Raw genomic sequence first — 24,995 nt, forward strand, 5'->3', positions numbered from 1 at the left:
TCACAAAATCATGTAGCTAATGTACCCTTGATATGATAACTGCTCATGCAGCACTGTCAATAGATTATGAATATGCTAATACAAGAAGGTTAAGTTTAAATATATGGTTCAAATAACAGTGATTCAGCACTGGTTGAAGTATATGCGAAAGCTTAAGAAAGCATCTAATTTTTGTTTTGTTGCAATTATTGTTATGCATATATAAATGTCAATATTTCCTGGCATATTATGATCCAGACTCTGTCAGAGGGCTGGCATTTTAAAAGCACTTAAACACCATAATTTGTTTTGTAATGCACAGCATCCACTCATCATACACTATGGTTCATCTGTCAGATTCTACAAAATAACTCGTTTTTTTATTTTTTTATTTTATTGATTCAATGTTAAACTAAATGACTGTGTGATATGCAACATAAAAACAGACCTGTATTTTTTTTGTAAGTTGTCATTAAAAGAACAACTAGAATTTATAGAGAGAGACTGTTCATCTGTTTGTTACCAAGTATTTAGATGAGTGCACTAGAAGAGGTGATAAGTTTAGTTCTAATCAAACCACTAGATCACAAGTGTAGCCTACATTTATGCAAATAAGGTTAACTGAGACTCAAGAGTCCTCTTAAAAAGGGGTCATTTTTTGCATTTATCTCTCTAGCTTTATTTAGAATGTTTTTAAATTGTGGAAATAGTCTAGGTAAAGGTTGAATTTTTAGGTTTAAGTGTCATCTCTGCAGGAAGCATGTGTACAGACTCGTGTATAAACTCGTTCCAAGCACCAGTGAAAGATATGAGTTTGTACAGAAGGCTCTCTTTGAGTGTGAGACTGGAAAATAGCTGCAGGCTAGGAAAGTTGCCTCCTTATGCTCTCTCATGATAACTGTGTGTGTAAGAACAGAACTGAAGATAACCCAATGAAAGTCAGGCCTGTTACACTCATTTAGTGGGGTTTTGCCCCTAGTGTATATTGTTTGTTTTTGGCCACTTCTGGTAGTTCTCGCTGCTTGTTAGCATGTTAAAGGAAATCTTGGTTTTGAATGGAAAAACACAACAAGATACACTGCATCGCCAAGAGTGAGTGGCCACCCTTGTGAAAAGAAAACATATTTCCCTATATATGAATGATCAATATATTAAATGGTTTAACAGTATGTTTGAAAATATGCAGAATAATCAACGCTATCTCACGACCAATTCATACGAATTCGTACAATTGATTAAAAGGTGGCTAATTCGTACGACCTCACTTGTACGAATTCGTACGATTTGTCTAAACCCACGTGATGGGTAGGTTTAGGGGCGGGGTCAGGGGTAGGTCAATCGTATGAATTAATACGAATAGGGCAACTCGTAAAATATGTACGATTTAGCAAAAATCTTACGAATTCGTATTCGAGTGAGGTCGTATGAATTCGTACAAATTAGCCACCTTGTAAAATTCGTATGAATTGCCGTGAGATCGGGTTGGAATAATATACTGTGTTAATATATTATACTATATTGAATAATACATAAGAAATTGCCGCTTTTCATATATTGAAAAATATGTGACAATATATTTACTAATATATAAGTGTCATCTTGTCACCATCACGTTCATCATCACTGTCATCGTCTTCTTCACTGTCATCGTCATTGTCTGCACTACAGTTCCCATGATCCTCCTTGACACACACCTGCACATCGTTCTCCATTACCCGCACATGCCAGTCATCTAGTCATTATTATCGTTATCATTCATTGTCTTCAGCTGTGTCATCATTGTTCTTCAGTCTATTTAAGTTCCTCTCGTGTCCATGTTCATTGTCGGTACTTGTTTGTGTTGGATGCTTGGATCACACTGTTTCTCTGTTTTAACTAATCGTTGTTTAGAATCATCTTGTTATTTTTTTGTATCCATTGCCTCCATCGTACTTTTTGAGAACCACAGCGTGACTCATCTGAATATTTTTTTATTTATATTCAGTAAAACACTTCATAATATATAGATGTATATGTGACCCTGGATCACAAAACCAGTCATAAGTCGCGCGGGTATGTTTGTGGCAATAGCCAACAATACATTGTATGGGTCAAAATGATCGATTTTTCTTTTATGCCAAAAATCATTAGGATATTAAAGGTCCCATGACATGAAATTTTCACTTTCTGAGGTTTTTTAACATTAATATGAGTTCCCCTAGCCTGTATATGGTCCCCAAGTTTCTAGAAATTTTAATCGGTGTAAATCGAGCTTTTGCTATCTTTCTCTGCCTTTGAGAAAATGGAAGCTCAACCGGGCTGATCTTGAATCTCCTCCTTATGACGTCATAAGGAGAAATGTTACCTCCCCTTTCTCTGCTTTGCCCGCCCAGAGAATATTTTCCACCTCTGAGAAAGTGAGCTAGGAAGTAGGAACGCGCGCGATTTTAGTTTGTCCACGAGAGATAGCCTATCATGGCTTTTGAGCGAGCGAAGCATAATAATTGCTAAATAATTGGATGTACAAATGAACACTGAAGGGTCAATACAGAGCTGTGCTTGCTGAACGTCTGAAACTAAAGTCTGGATCAGTACCAACTCTCTTTGGCTCAGCTACACACCTCGGACAAGTAAGTCAACTAATGATAAGTGTGTTGCTTTACTGTTTATGGTTACCTAGCTTGTTACAAGTAGAATGTGGCTGTAACATTAGCTATGCAGCAATGCAGTTACTTGCGCTAATGTAAAGGTAGACAGCATCAAGTATGTGTGTACACTTCTTTGTTATTTGGATAACCGTTCTCCTGTTGGTTTTATGGCGCGTGCGATATACGCATTTCAAGATCGCAGAGCTTGATGTACAGACGTGTGGTACCTGCCATGCAGTATACCTTATTTCAAGTTTGACTACGCCACCCCCTGATGATGGGCAGGGGGAACCCTAACTCTTCCCGTGACTGTAGTGTGGCTAATACATTTATCCCCGCAAAGGGACAGTCAACAAGAGAAAGAAATGTAAATGTATTCCAAAATGTATTACATTAAATTTAAGACGTAGAAAAGTTATTTAAAACGAATCTTAAAAAACAATGTGGTAAATGACTGGTGGATTTTCCTAAATCTAGGAAGGTCGGATCAGCCAATGCAAAACCCCTGCTCAGGAGGCCCCTGGAGAGACAGAAACAGGAGACAGCAACCCAACACCAGTCGAAGCATGCAACACAACAAGCACTACACACTTAAGATCTTTATATACCACTACAAAATATCACACCGTGTTGTAGTTATAAGTACACACCAATACAGTGTCTCTCCCAGTATGGTCCCCTGAAGAGAAGGGGCAAAGTATCAGTGTGGATCCGGCCTTGTACAAGGATAACCTACGCAGAAGACATAGTTAGAGAGGAGAATCACCAGCATAAATGGCAACACTTAGTCAAAATAAGAAATACTATGAATGTAGCACATGAGTGGCAAAATTATGGATAACCAAACAAAACAAAAACAATCAAACAACAGGAAACAGTAAAGAAATGCCTATTAATTACAGGAAAACAGTGGCTGGCCTGGTCCTTTTCAGTATGATCAACTGTCCCACAGCGCATTAACACATGCAGAGAAAAAGGTGAACGTTCCGTTGCAGTGCAGTTCAGCAGCTCGAGACACACTGGGGTGATTACATAAATGTTAAAACTCCATTCAGCAGCCTGTGTCCTCCGTGAAGAGTAGACACGCGCTTCTAGAATTACCCTGCATGAAAAGGGGCCCAACTCACACAACAGTGTCTAGCATCCACACGAAAAGAGTCTGCCTTGCAGCCAGCAAACATTTATCACTTCTTGATTAGTCATGTGACCTTACAACCGATCACATGATTGATTGAGTGAATATGATGCAGCTGTGTTGTATGCCTGCCTAAGTAGATCCCCACACTCACTCCTCCCAAAAGGTATCGTCGCCCCCGACGATCAAACATCAACCCCTAGGGATGCAGCAGCCCCTACCATCCCCACATTGGCACTGGATACTGCAGACCTTGGCAAATTGTGAGGATTCTGGTGTTTCCCAGCTGTTGCCCGTCTGGTGCGTCTAAGACCTGGCGACCTGCCTTGAAGTTGGGAGTTCCCCATCTCGTCATCATCGCCCTCGTCACAACCCTCATCCTCTCCTACCGGTGTTTCTGACACTTCGTTGGGAGCCGTTGGTGGCAGATCTATAGTGACAACAGCGGTTGGAATAGGTCTTACTTCTTCTACCCAGGTAAGGACATCCTCGTCACTGCAAGTCAAGTTACTTTCTGGGCAAGTAGATTTTGTGCAGGGCTGAGGGACCTTTGCTACGGATGGTATAGTCTCTAGTTGTGATGCTTTAATCTCTGTTCTGTGGACTCGACGGACATTACCAGTTCCATCAACCAATGTTACCGTATAGGGCCCACCAGGGTCGGTCGGTGCCCTGACAACTTTGTACAGTACTGGTGACCAGACATCCTGGATCTTGCGGCGACCCTGGCAACGATGATCTTTTAAATAGACCAGTTGACCCTCTGTGAAACCCGTATCACACACCTGTTGGTTATGGCTTCGTTGCCGGTAATCTGCTGCCTCCTCCATGTTCTTGCGGGCCAGTTCACGAGTTACCTGAATTCGTTCCTGATGCTGTAAGACCCATTCATCCCAAGAGCTTGTTTCCTCTGTGTCAGTAGCCCCCAAGAGGAAATCCACGGGGAGTTGAGGTGTCACGCCAAACATCAATGAGTAAGGGGAATGACCAGTGGAGCGGTGCGTAGAGGTGTTGTATGCCCACACCAACTGGGAGATGTACTTTGGCCACGCCCTTTTCTTTTCTGTAGTGAGTGATCAGAGGAGGTCATGAAGGGTCCTGTTAAATCTTTCGCATTGACCATTCCCTTGGGAATGGTATGCCGTTGTTCTAGACTTTTCAATCCCGTATAGCTGACACAACTGTGCGATGAGTGCACTCTCAAAGTTTCTCCCTTGATCGGAATGTATCCGTTTAGGCACTCCGAAGCGATAGAACCAACAGTCAACTAAGACCTTCGCCACTGTACTGGCACTTTGATCTTTGGTTGGAATTGCCTGTGTGTACTTTGAGAAAACATCTGTCATGACCAAAACATTTTCCCTTCCGTCTGTTGCGGACTCAAGCAGGGTGAAGTCTATAGCAAGTACTTCCAATGGCTGACTGGCCAGCAGAACCCCCTGGTAAGTCTTTACTCTGGGCTGAACAGCTTTAGACAGCACACAGCGTTGGCAGTTCTGACAGTACTTCTCAATTTCCGCTCCCATCCCTGGCCAGTAACACCGTTGCCTCACCAGGTCAGTAGTTCGTCGTACTCCTTGATGTCCATGTTGGTCATGGAGCCCCCGGAGAAGCTCCTGATGGAGACACTGGGGCAGGAGTAGCTGCGTGTATGGCTCCCCATGAGGGGCAGTTGTCTTCCGGTACAGCACGCCGTCCTTCTCCAGGATACGATCCCACTGCCGGAGGAGATGCTGTACATCCTTGGTGAGTTTGGCCCGCTGCTCCTTGCTGGGAGACCTTCCTTGTCTCCAAAGAGACAGAAAGTCTTTCAAAACAGGGTCCGCCTCCTGCAACGTTGCCAGATCAGTATTGGATCGACTTAGGAGGACTCCAATTTGATGAGACATGGCTTCCTCAATTCTGTCGGGAATGGGCGGCTGGTAAGATTCTACTCTCAGCTGGTCAGTCTCCAGAACTGTGGTCTCTGCTTGAGTGCTGTATTGACGAGAGAGAGAGTCAGCATTAGCATTATTTTTACCTGGTCGGTAATGCACGGTGAAGTCGAAAGCTGCCAACTGAGCAACCCATCTTTGTTCAGTAGCCCCCAGCTTCAGGGTCTGAAAGTGACTCAAAGGGTTATTGTCAGTATAAACCGCACATTTACTGCCAAGTAAATACTCTCTGAACTTTTCTGAGACTGCCCATTTTAATGCTAAAAACTCCAGCTTCATGGAGCTGTAATTTTCCATGTTACGCTCTGAACCACGCAATGAGCGACTAGCATATGACACTGGACTCAATTTTCCATCCTTCTCCTGGGACAGGACTGCACCTAGTCCTTGGTGACTAGCATCTATCTCCAAGACAAAAGGCTTGGTGAAATCGGCGAATGCTAAAATGGGAGCACTTGTAAACATCCTCTTCAACTCAGTAAAACTTCTCTCACATCTTTCAGTCCACATACTGGGTAGAACTGCAGCTGGCCTGGTCCTACTCATCTTTGCGGCTTTAATCACATCCGCCACTAGTTGGTGAAGTGGAGCCGCTAACTGGGCAAACCCCTTGACGAAGCGACGATAATAGCTGCAAAATCCAAGAAATGATCGAACTTCAGTCACATCACAGGGCCTCCTCCAGTTACTCACAGCAGATATCTTTTCTGGATCAGTGGCCACACCTTCTTTGGACACACGATGTCCCAAGTACTGCACCTCCCTCCTGAAAAAGTGGCACTTACTCAGCTTTGCCTTAAGCCCTTTCTGTTGGAGTCGACTAAGGACCATCTCCAGTCTCTGCAAGTGCTGGACCACAGAAGAAGAAAAAATGATGACATCATCCAGATATAAAAGAACTGAGTGAAAGCTCTGGTCACCAAATATTCGCTCCATGAGCCTCTGAAAAGTTCCGGGAGCATTACATAGTCCAAATGGCATCCTTTCAAATTCAAAAAGGCCAAAGGGGGTACAGAATGCAGTTTTTGGCTTATCACTCTCAGCAACAGCAACTTGATTATAGCCACTAGCCAAGTCCAGAGTTGAGAACCACTGGGCACCTGACAAGGCGTCCAAAGACTCCTCAATGCGAGGTAATGGGTAGGCATCCTTTCTTGTTTTGGCGTTAAGTTGACGGTAATCAACACACATCCGTAGCTCTCCAGTTTTCTTTTGCACCAGGACAATGGGTGATGCGTAAGGGCTACTACTCTCCCTAATCACTTTGCTATCCATAAGCTGTTTAATATGGTCTTTCACAGCCTGCCACTGTGTAGGGGGTATTTGCCTATATCTTTGTCTGACTGGTGCATCATCTAAAAGAGGTATCTCATGTACAATTTCATCAGTACAACCCAGATCTCCATCATATCTAGCAAAGACATCACTATACTTCTCTAACAGCTGTTTTGCTTGACTCTCCGCTTCAGGTGAAAGCTCTGACCAGTGTAAAGCTGCAAGGGCTTCTGAGATGGAGGCAGGTGGCTCACCAGCAGTATGCATATTAACTAGGGCAACCTCTCCATTCTCCCCTTCAAACCTCAGCTGCTCTGCCTGAATGTCAACTACTGAGTGTAACATCCCCAACACCTGCTTTGAGTGGACTGTAGCACCAGTGGCTCCTACATTAACTACCGGAACATATGTCACACCATTAGTAACACTGAGTAATGACGGGGACAACAACAAACCTGGGGCAAGATCTGAGCCTCCAGGTTCCAACAACATTGTGGCAGGTGTCGTATGTGGGACTTTTGGGCAGGTGACCTTAATAAACTTAAGTGACCCAGCTGGTATAAACTCCCCACCCTTTTCTAAAACCCGCACCCGACCCTCATGAGTTAAATGGCACACATCTTGGCGACGACAGTAGCGGAGAGCAGACTCCCAACAGGCTTCTGCCTGAACAGCACATAGAGAAGCAAATAAATCTTCACCCTGTTGTGCAAATAACTCCCTATAACACTGAGCAATGACATTCATTCCTAACAGCCCAGGAATGGAATGTTGTAATGTGCGAGGGGCGTCTTTCACGACCAAAACCCCCCGTCCTGGAAGTGTTCTACCCAGTACCTGGATATCCAACTCTAAATATCCAACATAGGGGATATCTAATCCATTTGCAGCTTTTAAAGCCAACCACCCTGCTGACTACGCCAGAATGTGGTACCTGCCATGCAGTATACCTTATTTCAAGTTTGACTACGCCACCCCCTGATGATGGGCAGGGGGAACCCCAACTCTTCCCGTGACTGTAGTGTGGCTAATACATTTATCCCCGCAAAGGGACAGTCAACAAGAGAAAGAAATGTAAATGTATTCCAAAATTTATTACATTAGTACAAAAAGACGTAGAAAAGTTATTTAAAACGAATCTTAAAAAACACTGTGGTAAATGACTGGTGGATTTTCCTAAATCTAGGAAGGTCGGATCAGCCAATGCAAAACCCCTGCTCAGGAGGCCCCTGGAGAGACAGAAACAGGAGACTGCAACCCAACACCAGTCGAAGCATGCAACACAACAAGCACTACACACTTAAGATCTTTATATACCACTACAAAATATCACACCGTGTTGTAGTTATAAGTACACACCAATACAGTGTCTGTCCCAGTATGGTCCCCTGAAGAGAAGGGGCAAAGCATCAGTGTGGATCCGGCCTTGTACAAGGATAACCTACGCAGAAGACATAGTTAGAGAGGAGAATCACCAGCATAAATGGCAACACTTAGTCAAAATAAGAAATACTATGAATGTAGCACATGAGTGGCAAAATTATGGATAACCAAACAAAACAAAAACAATCAAACAACAGGAAACAGTAAAGAAATGCCTATTAATTACAGGAAAACAGTGGCTGGCCTGGTCCTTTTCAGTATGATCAACTGTCCCACAGCGCATTAACACATGCAGAGAAAAAGGTGAACGTTCCGTTGCAGTGCAGTTCAGCAGCTCGAGACACACTGGGGTGATTACATAAATGTTAAAACTCCATTCAGCAGCCTGTGTCCTCCGTGAAGAGTAGACACGCGCTTCTAGAATTACCCTGCATGAAAAGGGGCCCAACTCACACAACAGTGTCTAGCATCCACACGAAAAGAGTCTGCCTTGCAGCCAGCAAACATTTATCACTTCCTGATTAGTCATGTGACCTTACAACCGATCACATGATTGATTGAGTGAATATGATGCAGCTGTGTTGTATGCCTGCCTAAGTAGATCCCCACAGACGTTACAGATCTTTCATGAAAAGGCAACAGTAGGTTAGCGTTAGCTACATGATAAATGTAAACCATCCGAATAAAGTACCGTATACAGACATAATATTTTAAACTAACCATTCGCAAACGTCCTGCTGGAGCCGCTGAGTTGCAACTTCTTCATCCGTTGCTTCTCCATCTGGATCAGATTCTGGGTCAAACTGAAATGCTTGAATGACTGTGTGTCTTCGTGCCATTGCAATACTGACCCTGTCCCAAATGGCGCACTTCATGCGGACTTTCGGTCTCGTGGACTTGAATTGCGCGTGCTCACTGAGTCTACGAGTCCGTAAGCCGTCCCATTCAGCATTTTACCGCTCTGAAGTGTGCTCAGCAGCGCCCCCTTTGTACCCTTGAAGCGGTCTTCCACGAAGCCTGCATAGATGCACACTCCACGCACTTTAACTACCCAGGAATCCTTGCGAAAGGCCAATCAGACAACAGATGGGAGGAGATTTCACTCACGGATAATTGTTGACATGGCTGAGAAGAAAATATTACTGTTTGTATGACCTAAATGTACATTTTACCAGTTGTTACCTACAGTTTATACAAACATTATGATCATCGAGCAGTGGTTGATGTCTCAAACATAATAATAGCACGTTTAATAATACGATCGCATTATGATTCATTAAATAAATAGAATCGAATGGCAGGGCTTTACTGAGTCATATGTAAACATAGTATGAATATTGAAACCTGTAAATTGAAAAAATGATGTTTAAATTATGTTTTAAAATTGTAATCTTAGTTCAAATGGAACATTATGTATTATTATGTACAACTGTATACATCATTTAAATAAGCATGATTTATCTATTGTCTAATGCCCAGGTGATATGCATAATATCAAAATATAGAACTGTAAAATTAGGCTGTGTAGTGGACATGCAGATGAGACGTTGGAGCGCAAAAATGTGATTTCTCCTGTCCAACAACAACCAGACCGTTATCTGTCCCAAAAATACCTCTCAATGCGCCCTCGTGGACTCGCGCCAAGGGCCCTATAGGTCTGCACTACATGACGTCACCAAAGTGTGGATTCTGAGGAAGTCCACAAGTCCGGAGTGTGCCATTTGGGACAGAGCCACTGTATATCCAACGTAAACATGTACCGTTGCCGCAAGATGGTCAAGGCCACACCCACCCTCCACCTTGCACCGCCTTTCTCCTCCTCATTATCATTTAAAGCTACAGACACCGAAACGGCCCGTCTGAAGGAAGCTCATTCTAGGACTTTCTTGTAGTGGCTATAATTCTGCACCGAGGCAGAATTTTTGGAAAGAGATTTCAGATACAGTACTAGGGACCACTAAGGCCTATATTAAAGCCTACACAAAGTAGCATGTCATGGGACCTTTAAGTAAAGATCATGTTCCATGAAGATATTTTGTAAATTTCCTACCGTAAATATATAAAACATTTATTTTTGTGAGTGAATGCAGCACAATCGCGAACATAAATGGACAACTTTAAAGGAGATTTTCTCAGTGATTCCAGATTTTCAAATAGTTGTATCTCGACCAAATATTGTCCTATCATAGAAGGACCAAATATTGTCCTATCATAACAAACCATACGTCAATGGAAAGCTTATTTATTCAGCTTTCATATGATGTATATATCTCAATTTCAAAAACATTTACCCCATGTGACTGGTTTTGTCATCCAGGGTCACATATGTGATCAGTTATGGTACTGCACGTGTAATATATTGCAGATATATTTACTCATGCAGCATAATCACAGATATATAGAGAAACATTTAATATAAAATATTTTTTTAATTTTTTATTATTTACATTATAAATGTTTCATATTTTCAAGCTATAGTTAACAGAAGCACAAGCAGACCTGCTTGTCTTTAAATATTTAGCCAAGAGACTATCACTGTGTTAAGGACTACACAGTCTTTACTTTTATTAAATATAATAAAAGTAGTCTTTGTACTTATTGGCCAATCATCAACCGAACCACAGGCTCTACTCTTCAGCACAATGGTAACCCCAAAAACTCAGACATACAAAACCTTTTAAATTGCAAAATAATAGAGCATTGAACACTAACAGATTTCCCCCCATATTAATATTGAGCAAAATGCATTCAATAACACTTAATTTTAACTTTTGTAGAACACAAAAATATAAATTTGCAAGACTGTGTCTGTCACTATTTTTTATGCATTTAAAGTGTATTGGGACTGAAGCTTTTAAGCTTCAATTTAAAGTCACAAATGCAACACTCTTAAAAATAAAGGTGCCAAAAAACCTTAAAGTTCTTAAAATAACTTTTTTTCTTAGTGCAAATAACCTTTTAATAATCTAAAGAAATAAACTTTTTCCACCGAAACATTTAATCCCCTATACTACCACTTGTCCACAGCATATCAAAACGTTTCCATGCAAGTCTCCAGGACACTTGAAGAAGACTTACTAGATAGGAACTGGTAAAAGCCACACGGCACCTGCTACACACAATCTGGGTAACTGCCAGCTAGGTTTTTTTAATAACCTTTTTACCTAATTTTACTAAGAATACTGTTACTAATTACACTTATAATGGCAATACCACAGAATATCACCAAATTGATCAAATCCACATGTGTTTATTATCCAAAATGATGTCCTTTCCTGGAGGATGATGTCAATGAGGAAATGGCTTTGTTTGTTATAGGAAAATTCTAAAGACTAAAAGGATAAAAGGTGACACAGGACAAATGTTGGTTACAATCTACTGTATATATATAATATCCAGTGTTCAAGACATTACAAAAAATATATATATATACAAAACACCTGAAATATTTGTTAATTACAGTATATAGAATCAATATATAGTAATATAATATAATATAATATAATATAATATAATATAATATAATAATTTTTATTGTAGAAATTAGTTAGCATAGCACATAGGGACATGGCAAAAATGTATCCTTCTGTTTGCTTAGTTATGATATAAGAAACATAAAACTAATATGATTTCCATCTTTAAAAAAAAATCTGATATTAATATTTAATTGAGAATGCTAACAAATATATAATGAGAATATGAAAATACAGAAAAGTAGGACATGCCTGTATTGTTTTGCCTTTTTCAGGCTACAGTTTTTTTTCTTCCAGTTTAAAATCAACAACCCATATGTGACCCTGGACCACAAAACCAGTCACATGGGTCAGTTTTTTTTAAATTGAGATACACGAAAGCTGGATACACAAACTTTCCATTGATGTATGGTTTGTTATAATAGGGCAATATATGTCTGAGATACAACTATTTGAAAATCTGGAATCTGAGGGTAAAAAAAAAAAAAAATCGAATCATTGAGAAAATCGCCTTTAAAGTTGTTCATTTATGTTCGCGATTGTGCTGCATTCACTCACAAAAATAAATGTTTTATATATTTACGGTAGGAAATTAAAAAAATATCTTCATGGAACATGATCTTTACTTAATATCCTAATGATTTTTGCCATAAAAGAAAAATCGATAATTTTGACCCAAACAATGTTTTGTTGGCTATTGCCACAAATATACACGTGCGACATGTGACTGGTTTTGTGATCCATCATCCATGGTCACATAAAGGGCTTTTTTAATTTATGTTTGTGTTTATTGTTTGTGGGTTTAGCATCACTGCAGTCATCCACAAAGCCGGGCCAGGCAGGAGCTCATGTTCCTGTCATGTGAACCGTCTGATTAGGCTGGAAAGAGAAAGGAACAGGGACTGGAACAGAATACGGCTCTCTGATAGCTTTGACAGCAGGTAATGAGCCACTTAATGAAGTCCAGGGTAATTTCGCAACCACAACAAGAGGGAGATGCAAGCCGTGCCGTGTTAGGTCCGTAACAGCCTTTAATCAAATGGGAAAGGCAGGCTGAAAATGATAGCCTGGGTCTGTGGGGATTTTGACAGCAACCGCAAGGTAGCAGGTGCTTCTCTTAACCTGTTGGCATGGCAACCACAGCGTAGGTTCTTCCCCAACAGTACATTTACGGCATCTCCAAAATGATCCTCACACAAGAAAATATGTTTGTTTTATTTGTGTTCATCAGGAGGCCTTCCACTGCCGCCCACACATCTGCTACTGTGACTCTGCCTCCTCCAGGTTGTGTGTTTACCATTTGCATGTTTTCAAGATTTCCTCAATCAGCAACATGATGCTTTTCCTTTTCATCATAAACAATTAGTGCTTTTCGGTTCCTGGTGGAATAGCGTGAGAAACAATACTAAGTATTAGTTCAGATACTCGGCATTCCGCATTGCAGAGGTTATCAAAATGTCAGGCGAACATATACTGTAGCATAGAGTTTTGATCATATTTTTTTTTGATAGAAATAGATTGAAGTCTCTTATGCTTACCAAGGCAGCATTTATTTGATCCATTCAGTAAACACATTAAATATTATTGCAATTTAAAGGTACACTATGCAACTTTTTGGGGTTCAAAATGTTCTCAATCAATCCTTCTTCAAAAACTTATCCTGATTTGCTATGGTAAGCCTATTTTAAGTGTTTATATTTTAGAATTAGCATGATGTTTTTTTCCGTCACCCGCCCGTGTGTCTCGTCATGGCCGTAAACAGAAAAGTTGCTCCGGCTACTTTAACGCATGTATGGTGTGAGTGGCAGAGGTTACTTGTCACAGCGAGTGAGAAAGGTCGACATGGAGCCGCTAAATCTTGAACTCGGCTCCGGCGAATCACCCGTTTAAAACAAAAGCTGTTTGTTTACTCTTTCCCCGCCAGCATTTTATTTTTATTTTTTATTTTGGCAGCCACCGCCAACCTTTTTGATAATTTTCACAAAACTTTCAGGGCCACCCAGAATCTTTTGTTGTATGTACCGGTAGGTTTAGGCTATATCTGAGCATGCTACATATGCATCTGCTTACATGCAATATGCTATCACTTGTTTCTGCTTCTTTTTCACCTGCTTTGAACAGGAGATTCTGTACTCCTTCAGAAGATGCGTTATAGTGGCCCTTACAGTATACAGTAACAGTGAAAAAACGGAAAGCCGGAAAATTCCGTCAATGGCGGGTAAGTTCCCAGGGAAAGCAAGAACTGACAAAATGTAAAATGTGTGCCTTGAATGCAATGTAAGTCGCTTTGGATAAAAGCGTCTGCCAAATGCATAAATGTAAGTGTTGTCTATAAATGATGGAAAATTCTGTCAATGGAAGGGAAAGAGTTAATGGGTGTAGCTACAGTAACATCTTCAGCATAGTCAGCTTGAGATCCTTTCCATTTAAACTGGTTGGCTGCATCCGACAACGAAGGCAGCTGACTTGTTGCCTCTCCGCCCTATCAGGCAGTGCCTTTGCAGGCAGCGTTTGCGCACGAAATTACCTCATGAAACTGATTTCGGACAGACTTCTGATGCAGCGTTACGGTTTAATGATCTACAACAAAATATAAAGAGTTTTGGTGATAACTAAGCAAATATGGAATTACTACAATTGTAATTTCTTGCTAGAAATTACATCAAAAGTGGAAAACGTTTGTCAAAAACTGACCGCCAAGCGCAATTTTCAGACTCCATCTTTATTTTTTTTTATTTTTTTTTTCAGTTTTCGGATACAGCAGTTATATCTCTCAGGCCAAGTAGAGAATGTTTTATGAGCAGTAGGATAACCATATTGATCCGCAGAGCCAAAGCACAATCAAAACAATGTTCTTCCGCAAAATGCATGAAGGTTTTTTTTTTTTTCTCGCTAGAGGGCCTAAAGTTACATAGTGTCCCTTTAAAATAACTATTTTCTATTTTAACCGTTTATTATAATGTAAATTTTTTTGTAACAATATACTTTACTGACACATCAATTGAATGTAAATTATATATATATATACTGTATGTTAAATATGCTCCAAGAACAAAACACTAAACTTGGTTAAGGTTTTATTTTAATATTAAAACAAAATGCATAGAAAAATTATTCTTCATTGACATACATTGTCATATGAAAAACATACATTGACTACAACAATCAGTTAATAATAAATATTAATAAATATTGCATTGTTTCTTTTATTTTAATTTTTTGTTCTTTTTTTTTGCATGAGTTCTTAATTTCTTTATATGACAGCCTGGCCAAAAATGACTTTGCGTTATCACAAATAAACAATTGATTCATGTTTTATTTTATTTTATAATATTTTAAAGGTGCTCTAAGTGATGTCACACGTTTTTTAGGCCAAAACATTTTTTGTCACATACAGCAAACATCTCCTCACTATCCGCTAGCTGCCTGTCCCCTGAACACACTGTAAAAAAACGCGGTCTCTTTAGACACCACAGGCTCCACAAACGGCAACAAAAACAAACTGGGCTCACCCGCACCACGAAACACAACAAGCAGTGCTCCAGCCAATCACCGACAAGAAGTATTTGAGGGGTGTGGTTTGGGGGTTAGTGCGCGTGCACATGAAGGGGGTGTGTGGAGGAGAGAGAAGCATGAAGAGGGAAGTTTGAATTATGGCCGACACACGACTAAAGAGACTACGTTCCGATGAACAAATTGCAAAGAAGAGCAATAACAAGGATAAGGAACGCACGAAGTCCCGAATTTACATCGGAAAAACCCTCGAAAGGTGGCGAGAACTCCGCCGGCAGAAGGGCTTCCAATCCGACATTCAGTTGCTCTGTTTTTGCAGAACAGGTAAATCCATTTTTCTTTCTAAATTGACGTTCATGTACGCCAACCCAACACAAGGATGTAATTAGCTAAAACTATGCAGTCAGCGTTAGCTTTGGTGAATACAACATATATGTTTCTAGCAGCTAGCGATCAATCTCTATTTCACAGTAGGGCGACAATTTGTGTGAATGATTGTTCTCTTACGAGAGGTCTCTCGTACTGCGTAAGATATCTTACGCTAGGGGAAAATCCTTTTCCGCGAGATATTGAAGCCAAAAATTATCCTTAATTTTGTAATAATGCAAAACGCGTTGCAGCAGCAATGCAGACATAGGCGAGACAGCTCGCGCGCCTATTGGCTGCTCTCTGGCAACTGCAGCAGCCTATCGAGCGAGGCCTGGCGTGACGCCAGACCCAATCAGGGCACTTCGCGCCCGCTGCGTCACGTCCCGCCGAAATGGGCGTGGTCTAGGCCTATAAATATCGCTCGCAGGCAGCTATTATCTGATTTTTCATCCTTCAAGCGAAGCACACGCATCGCTGGAGCTGGATTAGAAGCCGCGCCGTCGAGAGAGAGCACCTTCAGCGGGACGAGTCACTGAAGTCGCTGGCCGCGCCGCCTTCCTGCCTTCCTGCCTTCCTGCCTTCCTGCTGCGCTTTCCGGCGCTTATATCCTTCTCTTTTATTTGCACTGTATTTCTGTGTGTGTGTGTCGCCGCCGCGACACACATTTCTAAAAGAGCTAGCGTCTTTTTAAAGATGCCTTCCTGCGGCTCGTGCAGAGCCACACTCAGCGACGGAGACCGCCACGTGATCTGCGTTTCCTGCCTGGGTGAGGAACATGCAGCTCTCGCGCTCGCTGACGGCGGATGCCCTCACTGCGAGCTGATGGCAATGGCGACTCTGAGGACTCGCCTAGCCGTCTTCACCGAGACTGCTCCCCCGCCCGCCGCGGCGTCGCGCCGTAAAAAGCGCCGTGCCCAGCGGGCCCCGGAACCCTCCCTCAGCCGCCAAAGCTCGCCGGTTCGCCCGCTTGCTTCCCCGGCTTCTTCTGTTTCGCTTCCTGACGGACAGCGGCCGCCGTCTGCCGCCGCTTCCGTTGATATCGCGGATGAGGAAGCCCTGCTGGGAGAGGATGATTCCTGCTCTATCCTGGCGTCAGGCAGTGAGGATTGGGCGGGCTCTGAGGACCCCGCACCCCCTGCCCGCACTTCGTCAGGCAAGAGAGCTTCTATTGAGACGGAACTCATGCGAGTAGTGGTCTTCGCCTGAGCAGCCCGCTCACAACCGGCTGGATGGATTTTTCCTGCCTGGGGAGCGCGCTTCGCCTGTGTCCAGACCGGCGCCTTTTCTTCCTGAGTTACACGAAGAAGTCGCCAAGTCCTGGAGCGCCCCCTATTCTGCTAGAGTGCGTCCTGCTGTTTCTTTGGCATTCTCCGCCGTTGACGATGCCAAGAACAGAGGATACCTCTCGCTGCCGCCGGTTGAAGAGGCGATAGCGGCCCACTTATGCCCGCCCTCCGCTGGACGGCGCGCTAAGCCGGCCCTGCCCTCTAAAGCTTGCCGCACGACGTCGAGCTTGCTCCACCGCGCTTTCTCCGCCGCCGGGCAAGCTGCGTCAGCGTTGCACACCATGGCAACGCTCCAGATCTTCCAGGCCGATCTCCTCCGTAAGCTGGATGAGGAAGGACCTGACGCGATCTGTGTGCCGGACTTAAGGAGTGCCACGGACCTCGCTCTTCGTGCTACTAAGTCCGCAGCGCAAGCCATTGGACGGACTATGGCTTCTCTCACCGTGTCTGAGAGACATCTCTGGCTGATGCTCTCGGAAATGGCCGAGTCTGAACGCACCGCGTTCCTCGACGCCCCGCTTTCCGCCACAGGCCTCTTTGGATCCTCCGTCAAAGATTTCGCGGAGAGATTCGCAGAGGTACAGAAAGCGTCTCAGGCCATGAAGCACTTCCTCCCGAAGCGCTCCAGCTCTGCAGCAGGCCGTGCGAAACCGTCTGCTCAGAGCTCACAGCCACAGCCACCGTCCACTGCCTCCACTTCACAGCGCCGCCAGGCCAGAAGCGCGAGACCGCGCTCCCGCTCATCCGGTCGCCGCCCCGCAGGACGCGGCTCGCGACCTAGGATCACGGTGAAGCCCGAGGCCCCGAAGTCGTCCTAGCACAGCTAGGAAAACGACGGTGTTCCAGTCCCGCTGCGGCCGGACTCACACCAAAGCTATTCGCTCGTCCAGTTCCAGAGAATGTGACTGTTCCAGTGTTTTCTGCAGCCAACAAGTCGGTTCTGTCACCCGCTTGCCTGCACACAAATGCCGTTTTCACGGCTACCCAGATAAATCCCCAAAAGAGTGTATTTTCTGGTGTCCCGGCCACGGCCGATGGTGTTTCGTGTGTAGTAAGAATGCCCACTGCCCAGTGCCCATCCCTACACATAAGCACAGCCTGTCACACAGGGCTCGCGCACATAAAACCGACTCAGATCGGTTGCGCTTCAAACATGGTGAACGTGCCCACTACCCAGTGCCCACTAACACCACGTTATGCATGTCTCACGGTTTCTGTAAAAACGAAACCAACGTGCACTCGCTTCACGCAAGCGAACGATGCTTTCAGTGTGATAAATGTGCCCGCTGTCCCGCGCCCACAGCCACACATAGACATGACAGTTCCCACGGGAACCGCCCAGCCCTCCCCCTCGCGGTTAACCACCGTAGAGCAGTCGAGCGCGGGCAATCTGCCAGCTGTCATCAGCGCGCCCCATGCCTCAAATGTCACGAGCGACACGCTTGTGTTACAGCACACCGAAGCTTCTCCATCGCTGAGCGAGCGGAGCGCGCTTCGTATTCGACCCCTAGCTATCCATGCAGACGCATGGGCAAAGCTACCCGGGGTTTCGAAGTGGGTGCTGAACATTATAGAAAGAGGCTATTCGCTGCAGTTTCGCCGACGCCCTCGCCGCTATGTGGCGCGCGTCGAGACCACGGTAAAAACAGAAGTAGCACATCTACTTCGAGCCGAAGTGACGAAACTATTGAGCAAAGGGGCCATAGAACCTCTCTCTCAAGATCAGAGCCAGGGGGGGCTATACAGCAGATACTTCCTGGTACCGAAAAAAGACGGGGGTCTCAGACCCATACTAGATCTAAGGCAGCTGAACAAAGTGCTTGTGAAGCGACAGTTCAGGATGCTCACGACCAGGCAAATCCTTGTGCAGATTCGCCAAGGAGATTGGTTTGTGTCAATAGATCTGAAAGACGCGTATTTTCAAATACAGATAGCGTCACGTCACAGGCGATATTTGAGATTCGCCTTCGAGGGCCAGGCATATCAGTACACAGTCCTGCCGTTCGGTTTGTCCCTAGCACCCCGTACATTTACGAAGTGCATGGACGCGGCGCTCGCACCCCTCAGAATGAGAGGCATGCGAGTGCTGAACTATTTGGACGATTGGCTGATTCTAGCGCAATCTCGCGCAGTGCTCATAGAACACACGACCATTTTACTCGATCACCTCGAGGATTTGGGTCTGAGTGTCAATTGGGCGAAGAGCTCCCTGTCACCCAGTCAGAAAATATCTTTCCTGGGCACAGAACTGGACTCACTATCCATGATAGCGCGACTATCACAACAGCGCGCGGTAGACATTCGACGCACAGCGAACTCTTTTCGCTGCGGCGCGTCTGTCCCGCTCAAAAGATTTCAGAAGATGCTAGGTCTCATGGCCTCAGCATCGTCAGTGCTCCAGCTGGGTCTGCTACGCATGCGCCCGCTGCAGTTTTGGCTGAAAGCGCGAGTCCCACGCAAAGCGTGGGCACCCGGTTTGCTTCGCCTCAGGATCAATCAGAAATGCGTTACAGCTCTGAAACCCTGGAAAGCGAACGACTGGTACCAATCAGGTGTAAGCCTGGGGACTTCCTCGAGGGTGAAAGTGGTGTCCACGGACGCGTCCACCTCGGGATGGGGAGCGCTGCTCGAGGGCAGACCGTTCTTCGGCCAGTGGTCAGAACGGGAGAAGCTCCTGCACATAAACTGCCTCGAAATGCTGGCAGTAGACAACGCGCTGACGCGTTTTTGTCCCCAAATAAAAGGTCACCACGTCTTGGTCCGTTCGGACAACATGTCTGTGGTGTCCTACATAAATCGCCAGGGCGGCATCAGATCCGAGAAACTGTACAGGCTGGCAGAACGCCTCCTGGTATGGGCTCAGTGCAACCTGCGCTCGCTCAGAGCAGCGCACGTGCCAGGGATCATGAATATAGGACCAGACAGACTGTCCAGGAACAATGTTCCGGCAGGCGAATGGTCCCTACACCCACAGACAGTCCAACTGCTGTGGAAGAAATTCGGCAGAGCGAAAGTGGACCTGTTTGCGTCTCAAGAAAACGCTCACTGTCAAGAATTTTTCTCCAAGAGCAGGAGCGCGCTGTCCCATGTGTGGCCCCGCCGCCCGCTCTATGCTTTTCCCCCCGTCTCTCTCCTGCCTCAGGTGATAGAACGGATCAGGGAAGAAGGATGCTCAGTACTGCTGGTAGCACCGTTCTGGAAAAACCAACCTTGGTTCCCAGCCGTGATGCAGTTAGCAAGTACTGCCCCGTGGCCAGTACCAGTGAGGAGAGATCTCCTCTCACAGGCCCACGGCTCGATCTGGCATCCTCACCCGGAACTATGGTCCCTTCATGTCTGGGCCATCAACGGGTACATGTTGGACTCCCTAAAGGAGTATTAAACACGATCACGCAGGCTAGAGCTCCGTCTACAAGACGACTCTATTCTTCGAAATGGTCAGTGTTTTCGGGCTGGTGCACAGCCCGTGGTGTGTCACCCACAAACTGTGATGTGACGGAGGTGCTTTCCTTCCTACAAGAGCTGTTGGATGGGGGCAGGGCCCCCTCCACGCTCAAAGTTTATGTGGCGGCTATAGCAGCGTTCTCAGAAACAACGCTTGGTCAGTCAATAGGAAGGAACGATTTAGTCATCCGCTTCCTTAGAGGAGCTAAGAGACTGAATCCTCCCAGACCTCCCTCAGTCCCCGTATGGGACCTTTCTACGGTTCTGGAAGCCATGAAAGGTGCGCCATTTGAGCCTTTGCAGTCAATCGATTTGAAACACCTGTCTTTCAAAACAGTGTTTTTGCTGGCTCTCGCTTCAGTGAAGCGCATAGGGGATCTGCACGCGCTCTCTGTGAGCGCGGCGTGCATGGAGTTTGGGCCCAATGACTCAAAAGTTATACTCAAACCTAAGCACGGTTATGTTCCAAAATCCCTCAACACACCGTTTAGGGCGCAGATTATCTCTCTGTCAGCCCTACCGGTCCCTGATGAGGAAAGAGACGCGAGCCTCCTTTGCCCAGTCAGGGCATTACGAGCTTATGTGTCTCGCTCGTCTGTTTTCAGACAGACGGAACAGCTCTTTGTTTCGTTTAGCGGACGTTCTAAGGGACTAGCCGCGTCGAAACAGAGCCTATCCAGATGGATAGTTGATGCTATAGCGCTGGCATACGCCTCCAAGGGCATGCAGTGCCCTTTGGGTGTCAGAGCGCATTCCACGAGAGGCATGGCCTCTTCGTGGGCCTGGTCAAGTGGGATTGCCTTGCAAGATATTTGTATGGCGGCAGGCTGGGCCTCCCCGTCTACATTTATAAGGTTTTATAACCTAGAGGTTCCCGCCCTGCAGGCCAGGCTGCTGTCGGTCTAAACTACCAGTATTATCTGACCTGATGCGTTCAGCTCAGAATGCTGCGTTTGCTGAGCACAGCTCAATGTTCGACAGTTTAAAGCTGGGCAAACTGTGTAAGACCCACATTTTTTCCCATCAGTTCAGGCCGTACCCCGCCCTGTCTGTATGATGAAATTCGCGTCCCTTCGACGCTACTTTATGTGGAAAAGTGAGGCTGCACCCCTCCTTCTTCCCGGACTCTCTGTGAGTTCACTGAGTGATTGTGCACTATATGTACCCCGGGCTTTCGCCCTTGGGTCTTTGGTGTCAGATCTCAGCATGCACGGCGTTTTACATTGGGTCCCCTAGCGTAAGATATCTTACGCAGTACGAGAGACCTCTCGTAAGAGAACGTACTCGGTTACTAACGTAACCTCGGTTCTCTCTAGAAGAGGGAACGAGTACTGCGTATCTTGCCGTGCATGCACACGCTCTGGTTGCTTCGATGATGAAAAACCAGATAATAGCTGCCTGCGAGCGATATTTATAGGCCTAGACCACGCCCATTTCGGCGGGACGTGACGCAGCGGGCGCGAAGTGCCCTGATTGGGTCTGGCGTCACGCCAGGCCTCGCTCGATAGGCTGCTGCAGTTGCCGCAGAGCAGCCAATAGGCGCGCGAGCTGTCTCGCCTATGTCTGCATTGCTACTGCAACGCGTTTTGCATTATTACAAAATTAAGGATAATTTTTGGCTTCAATATCTCGCGGAAAAGGATTTTCCCCTAGCGTAAGATATCTTACGCAGTACTCGTTCCCTCTTCTAGAGAGAACCGAGGTTACGTTAGTAACCGAGTACGTTTTCACCCACTGTTTGTTATGGATTTGAATGTTCATTTATAGGCTATCGACAACTTTGACTAAATTTGTTTACGCCGCCGCCGTTGTTTATGCTCACTGGGAAACGCGAAGCTAACGTTATCTTGCTATTATTGTGTCCTTGTATGGGAGCTAACGTTATAGTTATAACCTCAGGTGGCGAAACGATTTTAAGACAATGTTTCTCTTTTTCTGCATTCTGTTCTGCAATATATAAAAGCATTTATCTAACTTGGTGACATTACACATTGAATGAAGTATCAGTAAAACTTTACTTTGTTTTTAGTGACTACTTTGACTTTCCTTTATGCCGGAAGGGAGGGGAGGAGGGAGGAGACGGGATGAGGAGGAGGGAGGAGACGGGATGAGGAGGAGGGAGGGTCTAGCTAGCCTCCGTTTTGTTTGACAACAATTCGAATGTCAACACTCCCGGCATCACTTAGAGCACCTTTAATACATTTTCCTAGGCCAGACATCACTTTTGGCCACTACTGTATATATTAGCATGAGCAACTCAAAATATTTTATATTTGTAGCATTGAAGCACAAATGTTCTGGGCCTGTTGTGAGTGTTCCTTTCAAAAACACAAATAGGTTTTGTTGAAGTTCCTAATTACTTCTCCCAATCCGTTCTTGATTACCCCCTCCCTGCCTTCCAAACTGCACCAAAGTGCACGCAATCAGAAATCACATGTCCACTCAATTTTGTTTTCTTTGATTGATGCTCAACATGAGCTAAGCAAAAAAAAATGTGACAACAACAAAAGCAAATCTGAAAATCTGAAAGCATATAGCTGTAAACATTATACCATGTGATGTTGAACACAAAAATGCCCCTAAACTCCCAAGAGGCAAAAGTTTATTTTATTTTATTTTATTTTAATAAATTTTTGGCATTTTTACTTTTTGGACAAAATAATCGGTTAGTATTTGTGTAATTATAGTATTTAATAAATAAACAAAGACAGTAATTATACATAATTGTACCAGTTTACTCTTGTCTTTCTCATTGCAAATTTGCTAATACATTTGCATGGAAATATAGATTTTATATGAACTCCCAAATCTGTTCTAGTAGATACTGAGTTAGATTTAGTGTGAACTGAGATTCACTCTTCTGCCCAGTTAACTTATACTGCACAGTAATGGCCAAATAAATGTTATATAAAATACAATGAATTTATTTAATTCACCACTTGAAATGAATAAAAACATTATAAACACAGAATATATATATAACAACTGACCCAAACTCTTATTTAACTGAATTAATATAAACTAAAATAAATTGTCCCTCTTGGCTGGATCAGGCTTAATTCACACTAAGACCAAACATTTATTGTGAGCGAATGTTATCTGCGAATGTTATCTAATATTTAATAGAATGAATAGAATGAAACAGTTCTGCAATATTAGGTAAACATTAACGGTAACATCCCTAAGCTGAAAGGTGTGCATCTGTTGTACCATAGTCAATTTGTATGTCGATTAGCACCACCTATTGTACAGGAGTTATGGTTTGAATATACCTTTTGTTTCTTATTGCAATTTCATTTGCATCTGGTGTGGATGGAAGTTTCTTTCCCTGCAAACCAAGCATGTATGTGCTGGTGCTCTGGTGCATATACAAACATCCTTCACTCCCACTCTCCTTCTTGTCCTTTTGAGGATGTTCATATAACTTGCCAGCACCACAATTAACTCCCAGAGCGACCTGCTCACCACCCTGTTGTTGAATCGGATTAGGTCTCTCCTTGTCTCCGCCAAGCTCCTGCCAGCTTATCTGGGGCATGTTTGGAGGGCGCAACAACAGGACAGGGACACATGCCTGGAAATAAACGGAGTCTCGCGGTGATAGCCTCCCTGCTCACTCAGCCATGAAGGTTAAAACGTCTCATTCTTGCCTGCAGTCAACCTTGCTCCATGACTGTGAATAAGGATGGAGGATATCTGTAGACATCTGCGTCTGTGTCTGCTGTCATGGGTCAGCAGGTAGACAAATGATAGAGAGCATGCTGGGGGTCACGGTGTGTTTAAACACGGAGGGCAGAGAAGTCAATCAATGGATAGAAAAACGAAATGTGTCAGGCATCACAAAGCAGCCAAGTGCAAAATATTTTCTGTATTTATTGTTTTATTGATTTGATCCTTGCTGATGCTGTATTGTGTAGCATTATGAGATACTGAACTTGAGGTTGTTCTTTCATGAACCTTAAATGATCAGTCAGCAATATTTTATTTAAAGTGTTAGTTCACCCAAAAATGATAATTCTATCATCAATTACTCACCCTCATGTCATTTCAAACCCTTAAGACTTCCGTTCATCTTCGGAACACATATGAAGATATTTGAATGAAATCTGAGAGATTTATGTCCCTCCATTGACAGTCGATATAACTACTACTTTGATGCTTTACTTTTTTTTTTTATTCACATATAAACATTCATCAACACACACATCAGATATGGTAAACGTAAGCTCAAGCATGCTTGCTTGACGTGCGAGAACCAATAATATACATTTTCGTGTTACGCAGCACATTTGAGCTTCTCCAAGAACTAATGAGGTTCATTCTCATGTTTCGCAGCACGTTTGAGCTTCCCTAAGAACGAATGAGGTTCATCCCTGTGTGTTACGCAGCACGTTTGTGCTTCCCTAAGAACGAATGAGGTTCATTCTCGTGTTACGCAGCACATTTGAGCTTCCCTAAGAACCATTGAGGTTCATTCTCGTGTTTCGCAGCACGTTTGAGCTTCCGCAAGAACGATTGATCTTCTGTTTATGTTTGCTGATCAATGTTTAATGTTCAAATGTGAAAAAATACTAAATTCA

Source organism: Leuciscus leuciscus (genome assembly GCF_965113295.1).
Source record: "Leuciscus leuciscus genome assembly, chromosome: 9".
Classification (NCBI taxonomy): domain Eukaryota; kingdom Metazoa; phylum Chordata; class Actinopteri; order Cypriniformes; family Leuciscidae; genus Leuciscus; species Leuciscus leuciscus.